Source organism: Cherax quadricarinatus, chromosome 56, assembly GCF_038502225.1.
Source record: "Cherax quadricarinatus isolate ZL_2023a chromosome 56, ASM3850222v1, whole genome shotgun sequence".
Classification (NCBI taxonomy): Eukaryota; Metazoa; Arthropoda; class Malacostraca; order Decapoda; family Parastacidae; genus Cherax; species Cherax quadricarinatus.
In genome coordinates this window covers 20,883,726-20,894,091 of record NC_091347.1, presented here as the reverse complement: position 1 = coordinate 20,894,091, position 10,366 = coordinate 20,883,726, and positions in this window count along the sequence as shown.

Here is a 10,366-nt window from a genome sequence, read left to right as displayed (position 1 = left end):
AACTTTTTCTTATTTTCAACAAAATTTGTTGATAACATCTCACCCACTCTCTCATTTGCTCTCTTTTTACATTGCTTCACCACTCTCTTAACTTCTCTCTTTTTCTCCATATACTCTTCCCTCCTTGCATCACTTCTACTTTGTAAAAACTTCTCATATGCTAACTTTTTCTCCCTTACTACTCTCTTTACATCATCATTCCACCAATCGCTCCTCTTCCCTCCTGCACCCACTTTCCTGTAACCACAAACTTCTGCTGAACACTCTAACACTACATTTTTAAACCTACCCCATACCTCTTCGACCCCATTGCCTATGCTCTCATTAGCCCATCTATCCTCCAATAGCTGTTTATATCTTACCCTAACTGCCTCCTCTTTTAGTTTATAAACCTTCACCTCTCTCTTCCCTGATGCTTCTATTCTCCTTGTATCCCATCTACCTTTTACTCTCAGTGTAGCTACAACTAGAAAGTGATCTGATATATCTGTGGCCCCTCTATAAACATGTACATCCTGAAGTCTACTCAACAGTCTTTTATCTACCAATACATAATCCAACAAACTACTGTCATTTCGCCCTACATCATATCGTGTATACTTATTTATCCTCTTTTTCTTAAAATATGTATTACCTATAACTAAACCCCTTTCTATACAAAGTTCAATCAAAGGGCTCCCATTATCATTTACACCTGGCACCCCAAACTTACCTACCACACCCTCTCTAAAAGTTTCTCCTACTTTAGCATTCAAGTCCCCTACCACAATTACTCTCTCACTTGGTTCAAAGGCTCCTATACATTCACTTAACATCTCCCAAAATCTCTCTCTCTCCTCTGCATTCCTCTCTTCTCCAGGTGCATACACGCTTATTATGACCCACTTCTCGCATCCAACCTTTACTTTAATCCACATAATTCTTGAATTTACACATTCATATTCTCTTTTCTCCTTCCATAACTGATCATTTAACATTACTGCTACCCCTTCCTTTGCTCTAACTCTCTCAGATACTCCAGATTTAATCCCATTTATTTCCCCCCACTGAAACTCTCCTACCCCCTTCAGCTTTGTTTCGCTTAGGGCCAGGACATCCAACTTCTTTTCATTCATAACATCAGCAATCATCTGTTTCTTGTCATCCGCACTACATCCACGCACATTTAAGCAACCCAGTTTTATAAAGTTTTTCTTCTTCTCTTTTTTAGTAATTGTATACAGGAGAAGGGGTTACTAGCCCATTGCTCCCGGCATTTTAGTCGCCTCATACGACACGCATGGCTTACGGAGGAAAGATTCTTTTCCACTTCCCCATGACCTAGATGTATGTATATATATATATGCATGTGCGTGTCTGTGAAGTGTGACCAAAGTGTAAGTAGGAGTAGCAAGATATCCCTGTTATCTTAGCGTGTTTATGAGACAGAAAAAGAAACCAGCAATCCTACCATCATGCAAAACAGTTACAGGTTTTTGTTTCACAGTCATCTGGCAGGACGGTAGTACTTCCCTGGGTGGTTGCTGTCTACCAACCTACTACCTACAATGTATAAATGATTGCTCTAATTCCCCCACGTGCTATATAACCCTTTTGGGTTTAGCACTCCCCCTATGAATGTAATAATATATTACCATGAAACTTTAGACACCCACGGCATCACTTTTGACACTCTCTCTCTTTGACTTTTTGACATCAACAGATTTAATACACAAACTTTGATTATACAGTGGACCCCCACCTTACGATATTATTTCAATCCAGAAGTCTGTTCAGGTGTCGTTACCGACTGAATTTGTTCCCATAAGGAATATTGTGAATTAGATTAGTCCGTTTCAGACCCCCAAAAATACACGTACAAAAGCACTTACAAAAATACACTTATATAATTGGTCGAGTTGGGAGCTGATCGTAAGGCGGGGGTTCACTGTACTTCCTTTAGCACTTCACACCACCCTTAATCTACCTCTGTTATACTCTCCACCCTTGCTAATCTCTGATCAATTATATTAAACCTTTAGCACACCCTATCATGCAGTGTTGTATGACCCTTGTGGGCTTAACACTTAATTATTATATTAATTTAGACATCCATACACAGGACAAACTGGTGTTAACCATCCTGAAGCTTGTGAGGAACTGACTGTCCCTAAACACAAGGTAGTCTTCCCTTGGGTCGCCCCAAGGGTTATTGCTGGTATGCAAGATTATGGCTTCATGTGATGCACACCAAATATAAGACCATATTCAGCATGTACATAACATATAGATTGTTTTTCAGCCATGGTTGGTCTCACCTTGGGGTAATTGATGTCCTGTTATCTTTTATATATTATTACTGTACTATAATTATGTATGATTCATGCAGCTATCATATGGAGAGATGCCTAGTGCCTCTGCAAGGACTGCCAAAGTTGGAAAAATTAACTAGTATTGACATCCCCAGCTTCCTAACATATTATCACCCCTCAAGGAATGTTCCTTCATGCTGTTGAGGGGGCTCTTGATCCCCAAAAAATAACCTAACCTCGTCTAGGATCAAACCAAACTATCTTCCATTCCAGGTTTAGCACTTAGTTGTGATTATAATAATACTACCTTCCATTCCCTTAGACACTATGACTTCTATGCAAATAGTGCCTCCCCATAAATATAATAATGCTAACTAACATCCACTCTAAAAGTTGCATCTTTTAACCAGACTTGTGATTTTTTAACAAAACTTGGAGTGCTGTATAACCCTGGTGGTTCAGCTAGTGTAATTATCATAGAATAGTGAAGCAGCACACTGCTAGTGTAGCTATCATAGAATAGTGAAGCAGCACACTGCTAGTGTAACTATTATAGGATAGTGTAGCAGCACACTGCTAGTGTAACTATTATAGGATAGTGAAGCAGCACACTGCTAGTGTAACTATTATAGGATAGTGTAGCAGCACACTGCTAGTGTAACTATTATGGGATAGTGAAGCAGCACACTGCTAGTGTAACTATTATAGGATAGGTAGCAGCACACTGCTAGTGTAACTATTATAGGATAGTGTAGCAGCACACTGCTAGTGTAACTATTATAGGATAGTGTAGCAGCACACTGCTAGTGTAACTATTATAGGATAGTGTAGCAGCACACTGCTAGTGTAACTATTATAGGATAGTGAAGCAGCACACTGCTAGTGTAACTATTATAGGATAGTGTAGCAGCACACTGCTAGTGTAACTATTATAGGATAGTGTAGCAGCACACTGCTAGTGTAACTATTATAGGATAGTGAAGCAGCACACTGCTAGTGTAACTATTATAGGATAGTGAAGCAGCACACTGCTAGTGTAACTAGGTGTTATATTTTATTTCTTCCTCTTCCTAACTCAATCATGGAAGAAGTATTGATCATCAGTAACTATATTAAACAAACATCAAGATTATTCATAGAAGAGGCTGCTGTCTCGCTACAAACTCTTTGCGAAGTCTCGTGCAATCTTAAGACTTTCTTGCAGTAACTTGAGATAACCAGACTTGTTGTGGCTCTATTGCCAAGGCATTCAAGACAGTGTATCATGGTGGTGCTGAGCACTTGAAGCTGTCTTGATGCAGGAACAGGGCTCTGATGGAAGGAACTAGGGGCTATCATCCCTATTTCTAGCATTAAACCTGATTACTTCTCATTATTTTTTAGGCTTGTGATGGTCTCTGAAGTATTAGCATTTAATTTTGACATGATTCTCCCAGAGTGAGGTGCTGGTAGTGTTGACACAATGGAAGTAAGTCACTGACTTTTTTTTGGGTTATCCTGGGTAATTTACACATATGTTACTATGTATGATAATTTGTGTAACTGTATGTGTACGTGTACCTAAATAAACTTGCATATATTAGTTACAGTGCTCACACTCCAACAGCTCATCAAATACCAAATATCATTTATCTCCACTCTTTTCTAACACGCTTTTGCTAACACATGCTTGCTGGACATCAAAGCCCATTGAACACAAAACTACCTTTATTCCTTCCATCCTCTCCTAGGACAACTCCTACCCTCCACTACAGATTTATACACACTCTGAGTCATCCTATTTTGCTCCATCCTCTCTAAATTCAAATTCAAAGTTTATTCTCTATAAGGATTACAATGTTGAATTTACAGAATTTGGTTGTTGTGTGGTTTACATGTAGTTAAATAATAATTACAGAGTGTACCACTAGAATGCCTAGCATGGCTAGGCATTTCGGGCAGACTTAGTTTAATTCTTTATTTTAAAATATTACAAATTATGAGGTAAGTTGGTATTATGGCTAAGTGACTAAATACTAGTTTGTGAGTTTAGCAATGTGAATGCTTTTGTTTTGGCACAGTACATAGTTTCAGTATTGGAGTATCATAGGATTCATTATTTTAAGATTGAGATTAATATTTCTGTTTATGGTCAAATGGGTGAGTGAGTGTAAGTGTGAACCACCAGGTGGTATTCGTGTAGTTAGTTGATGGGGTGTATCAGGGAGATAAGATGTTTTCTAATGGTAGTTTTGAAGGTGATGAATGTGTCTGCAATTCTAGAGTTCTCAGGTAGGGTGTTCCAGATTTTAGGGCCTTTGACATACATTGAATTTTTGTAAAGGTTTTGTCGGACACGGGGAATGTCGTAGAGATGTTTGTGTCTGGTGTTATGCCTGTGGGTTCTGTCACAACTATCAAGAAAGCGTTTTAGGTCAAGGTTGATATTAGAGTTTAAGGTCCTGTAGATGTAGATTGCACAGTAGTAAGAGTGGATGTACTGAACAGGGAGTAAGTTTAGATCTATGAAGAGTGGGGGGGGGGGTGTTGCCAGGGATGGGATTTAGTGATTATTCTTACTGCAGCTTTTTGTTGGGTTATTATTACTTTAGGTGTGTTGCTGCAGTTGATCCCCAAGCACAAATAGCATAGGTGAGGTATGGATAAATAAGTGAGTGGTATAGTGTGAGAAGGGCATTTTGCGGCACGTAGTATCGTATCTTGGAGAGGATCCCAACTGTTTTGGATACTTTTTTGGTGGCCGTGTTGTTGATGCTGTGTCTTTAATGGTAACATACTGATACCTATTAGTAAGGTAAGATTTGAAATAAGCAAATAAGCAAGGGCATGGCCTCTTATACCGTAATGGTCAAGTTTGTGGAGTAGGATGTCGTGGTCTACTGTGTATATTCCTTATTTTCCAATGCTGTGTAAAGCAGATCTAGCATTTTTATGATTGCATCATTAGTGCTTTTGTTTTTCCTAAATCCAAATTGGCAGGGGTTGAGTATGTTTTGTGCTGTTATAAATGAATATAGTCTCCTATGCACGAGTTTCTCAAAGATTTTGGATAGCAATGGTAAGTTTGATATTGGCCTATAGTTGTTTAAGTCTGTAGGGTCACCACCTTTATGTATTGGTGTAACCCTTGCCATCATGAGTAGTTTCGGGAAGGTGCTAGTTTCTAGTGACTTGTTAAAAAGTAATGAAACGACCAAACCACTCATCCCCTCCTCGGCCCTCTGGATAATACTTTTAGTATCTCTGCACCTCCTCCTAATCTTCAAATTACTAATTCTCTGCCTAATATTTACATCACACATTTCTCTCAGACACGATATCTCCGGGCTTTAGTCCCGGAGGTGAGAAATAGTGCTACATTCTGAAGGAAGGCTGGAGATATTGGGTTTGGAGTATCATCTGAACTCTAGTATCTACGTTCCTGTGGTAAGACTGATACCTGGAGTATATAAAATTCTAAGGGAAACTGTGGATGGTGACACATCCACACTATGCTACCCTGAGAACTCTCCCTGCTTTAGTTGCTCTCTTGCAACATTGCACAGCTCCTAATGATGCACTAAGAAATGTGAAAGTACTTGAGCTACAGATTTCCACCCCGTGGCTTGTCTAGCATATATATATATATATATATATATATATATATATATAGATGGGGAGAGGGAGGTATTAGGTAGATGGCGAGAATATTTTGAGGAACTTTTAAATGTTGAGGAAGAAAGGGAGGCGGTAATTTCATGCACTGGCCAGGGAGGTATACCATCTTTTAGGAGTGAAGAAGAGCAGATTGTAAGTGTGGTGGAGGTATGTGAGGCATTACGTAGAATGAAAGGGGGTAAAGCAGCTGGAACTGATGGGATCATGACAGAAATGTTAAAAGCAGGGGGGGATATAGTGTTGGAATGGTTGGTACTTTTGTTTAATAAATGTATGAAAGAGGGGAAGGTACCTAGGGATTGGCGGAGAGCATGTATAGTCCCTTTATATAAAGGGAAAGGGGACAAAAGAGATTGTAAAAATTATAGAGGAATAAGTTTACTGAGTATACCAGGAAAAGTATACGGTAGAGTTATAATTGAAAGAATTAGAGGTAAGACAGAATGTAGAATTGCGGATGAGCAAGGAGGCTTCAGAGTGGGTAGGGGATGTGTAGATCAAGTGTTTACATTGAAGCATATATGTGAACAGTATTTAGATAAAGGTAGGGAAGTTTTTATTGCATTTATGGATTTAGAAAAGGCATATGATAGAGTGGATAGAGGAGCAATGTGGCAGATGTTGCAAGTTTATGGAATAGGTGGTAAGTTACTAAATGCTGTAAAGAGCTTTTATGAGGATAGTGAGGCTCAGGTTAGGGTGTGTAGAAGAGAGGGAGAATACTTCCCAGTAAAAGTAGGTCTTAGACAGGGATGTGTAATGTCACCATGGTTGTTTAATATATTTATAGATGGGGTTGTAAAAGAAGTAAATGCTAGGGTGTTCGGGAGAGGGGTGGGATTAAATTATGGGGAATCAAATTCAAAATGGGAATTGACACAGTTACTTTTTGCTGATGATACTGTGCTTATGGGAGATTCTAAAGAAAAATTGCAAAGGTTAGTGGATGAGTTTGAGAATGTGTGTAAAGGTAGAAAGTTGAAAGTGAACATAGAAAAGAGTAAGGTGATGAGGGTATCAAATGATTTAGATAAAGAAAAATTGGATATCAAATTGGGGAGGAGGAGTATGGAAGAAGTGAATGTTTTCAGATATTTGGGAGTTGACGTGTCGGCGGATGGATTTATGAAGGATGAGGTTAATCATAGAATTGATGAGGGAAAAAAGGTGAGTGGTGCGTTGAGGTATATGTGGAGTCAAAAAACGTTATCTATGGAGGCAAAGAAGGGAATGTATGAAAGTATAGTAGTACCAACACTCTTATATGGATGTGAAGCTTGGGTGGTAAATGCAGCAGCGAGGAGATGGTTGGAGGCAGTGGAGATGTCCTGTCTAAGGGCAATGTGTGGTGTAAATATTATGCAGAAAATTCGGAGTGTGGAAATTAGGAGAAGGTGTGGAGTTAATAAAAGCATTAGTCAGAGGGCAGAAGAGGGGTTGTTGAGGTGGTTTGGTCATTTAGAGAGAATGGATCAAAGTAGAATGACATGGAAAGCATATAAATCTATAGGGGAAGGAAAGAGGGGTAGGGGTCGTCCTCGAAAGGGTTGGAAAGAGGGGGTAAAGGAGGTTTTGTGGGCGAGGGGCTTGGACTTCCAGCAAGTGTGCATGAGCGTGTTAGATAGGAGTGAATGGAGACGAATGATACTTGGGACCTGACGATCTGTTGGAGTGTGAGCAGGGTAATATTTAGTGAAGGGATTCAGGGAAACCGGTTATTTTCTTATAGTCGGACTTGAGTCCTGGAAATGGGAAGTACAATGCCTGCACTTTAAAGGAGGGGTTTGGGATATTGGCAGTTTGGAGGGATATGTTGTGTATCTTTATACGTATATGCTTCTAAACTGTTGTATTCTGAGCACCTCTGCAAAAGCAGTGATAATGTGTGAGTGTGGTGAAAGTGTTGAATGATGATGAAAGTATTTTCTTTTTGGGGATTTTCTTTCTTTTTTGGGTCACCCTGCCTCGGTGGGAGACGACCAACTTGTTGAAAAAAAAAAGATATATATATATATATATATTTATATATATATTTATATATATATATATATATATATATATATATATATATATATATATATTCTAGGTAGTCGGTTGGTAGACAGCAACCGCCCAGGGAGGTACTACCGTCCTGCCAAGTGAGTGTAAAACTGAAGCCTGTAATTGTTTTACACGATGGTAAGATTGCTGGTGTTTTTTTTTTATCTGTCTCATACACATGCAAGATTTCAGGTATGTCTTGCTACTTCTACTTACACTTAGGTCACACTACACATACATGTACAAGCATATATATACACATCCCTTTGGGTTTTCTTCTATTTTCTTTCTAGTTCTTGTTCTTGTTTATTTCCTCTTACCTCCATGGGGAAGTGGAACAGAATTCTTCCTCCGTAAGCCATGCGTGTTGTAAGAGGCGACTAAAATGCCAGGAGCAAGGAGCTAGTAACCCCTTCTCCTGTATATATTACTAAATGTAAAAGGAGAAACTTTCGTTTTTCCTTTTGAGGAGGCCTGGTCACAGACCGGGCCGTGGGGGCGTTGACCCCCGGAACTCTCTCCAGGTAAACTCCAGGTAAACCCCGCCTCGGTGGGATACGGCTGGTGTGTTGAAAGAAAGAAATATATATATATATATATATATATATATATATATATATATATATATATATATATATATATATATATATATATATATTGTGGAAAATACTGTATATATTTTCCGTAGATACGGTAATTTATAGGTAAATAGATGGCCTATATTGTATTTAATAAAAATTATATTATGGAAAATGGGAAACTGCGCCTGTGCAGATGAGACTCGCCATCTTGGTTTTGAATTTTGTACAAACGTTGGTGTAATGGGAAGAATTTTTCGTGCTCTAGAGGTTAAAATTGTGCTGACACCTCTCAAATAGGAGGCGAAATTGGTGGATGTGCATTTCTCCATAACATGAGATATCAGACGACTGGACAAGACAGCTCCAGGAACCTCAGATAAGCTCTCTAGATTTGTGTGTAATTCTGGCCAGCATTATTTTCATAGATTTAGTTAGAGTGAGGTTTTCTGAGTATGATACACATTAATCTCCAGTCAAATTGGTGAGTGATATTAAGATATATTTTCCTTCTGTTATGTAATTGTGTATACATATAACCATTTATTATTTTTAATATACAGTCCACAAACTTTATATATTTGCCAGTATTCCTGGTTATGCATATTTCATTGGTAATTAATAGGTCCAGAGTAACTTGTGGATATGACAGTGGTAGGTATCGAAGGGGGACATTTTTGAAACCTAGGTGTCCCAAATTCCTACTTGTCTATGTAACATTGATAAATAATAATTATCTTTGTTATTTACTGTTATGTACATAATGAGTTACATACAGATAAATGTAATTTTTCACATGCACATATATATATATATATATATATATATATATATATATATATATATATATATATATATATATATATATATATATATATATATATATATATATATATATATATATATATATATATATATATATATATATATATATATATATATATATATATATATATATATATATATATATATATATATATATATATATATATCTATATATATATAATTATATATATATATATATGTATATATATATATATATATATATAATGTCGTGCCGAATATGTAAAACTGGTCAATTAGCAAGAACTCATTTAAAATTAAGTCCTTTGTAAAATTTTCTCTTATACGTTTAAAGATATATTTTTTTCATTAATGTTAATGTAAAAATTTTTAATTTTGCACCAAAAGAATCTTAGAAAACTTACCTACCCTTATTATAACAAGCGCAATTTATTTTAGCCTAATCCTACTAAATACATTTTAAATACGTTTACGGTAATTTAATACTAAACAAACACAATGAAATATATTTTTTTCGTAATGTTTAGAATGATTTTTGCGAAATTATTGCATACACAAATTTCCACTTGTCCTATATGGCAAGATGAGCCTTGCTATTTAAGCCAAGATCGCAAGTTCTGCCTATTCGGCACGACATATATATATATATATATATTTATTTTTTTTTTTTATTATCACACCGGCCGATTCCCACCAAGGCAGGGTGGCCCGAAAAAGAAAAACTTTCACCATCATTCACTCCATCACTGTCTTGCCAGAAGGGTGCTTTACACTACAGTTTTTAAACTGCAACATTAACACCCCTCCTTCAGAGTGCAGGCACTGTACTTCCCATCTCCAGGACTCAAGTCCGGCCTGCCGGTTTCCCTGAATCCCTTCATAAATGTTACTTTGCTCACACTCCAACAGCACGTCAAGTATTAAAAACCATTTGTCTCCATTCACTCCTATCAAACACGCTCACGCATGCCTGCTGGAAGTCCAAGCCCCTCGCAC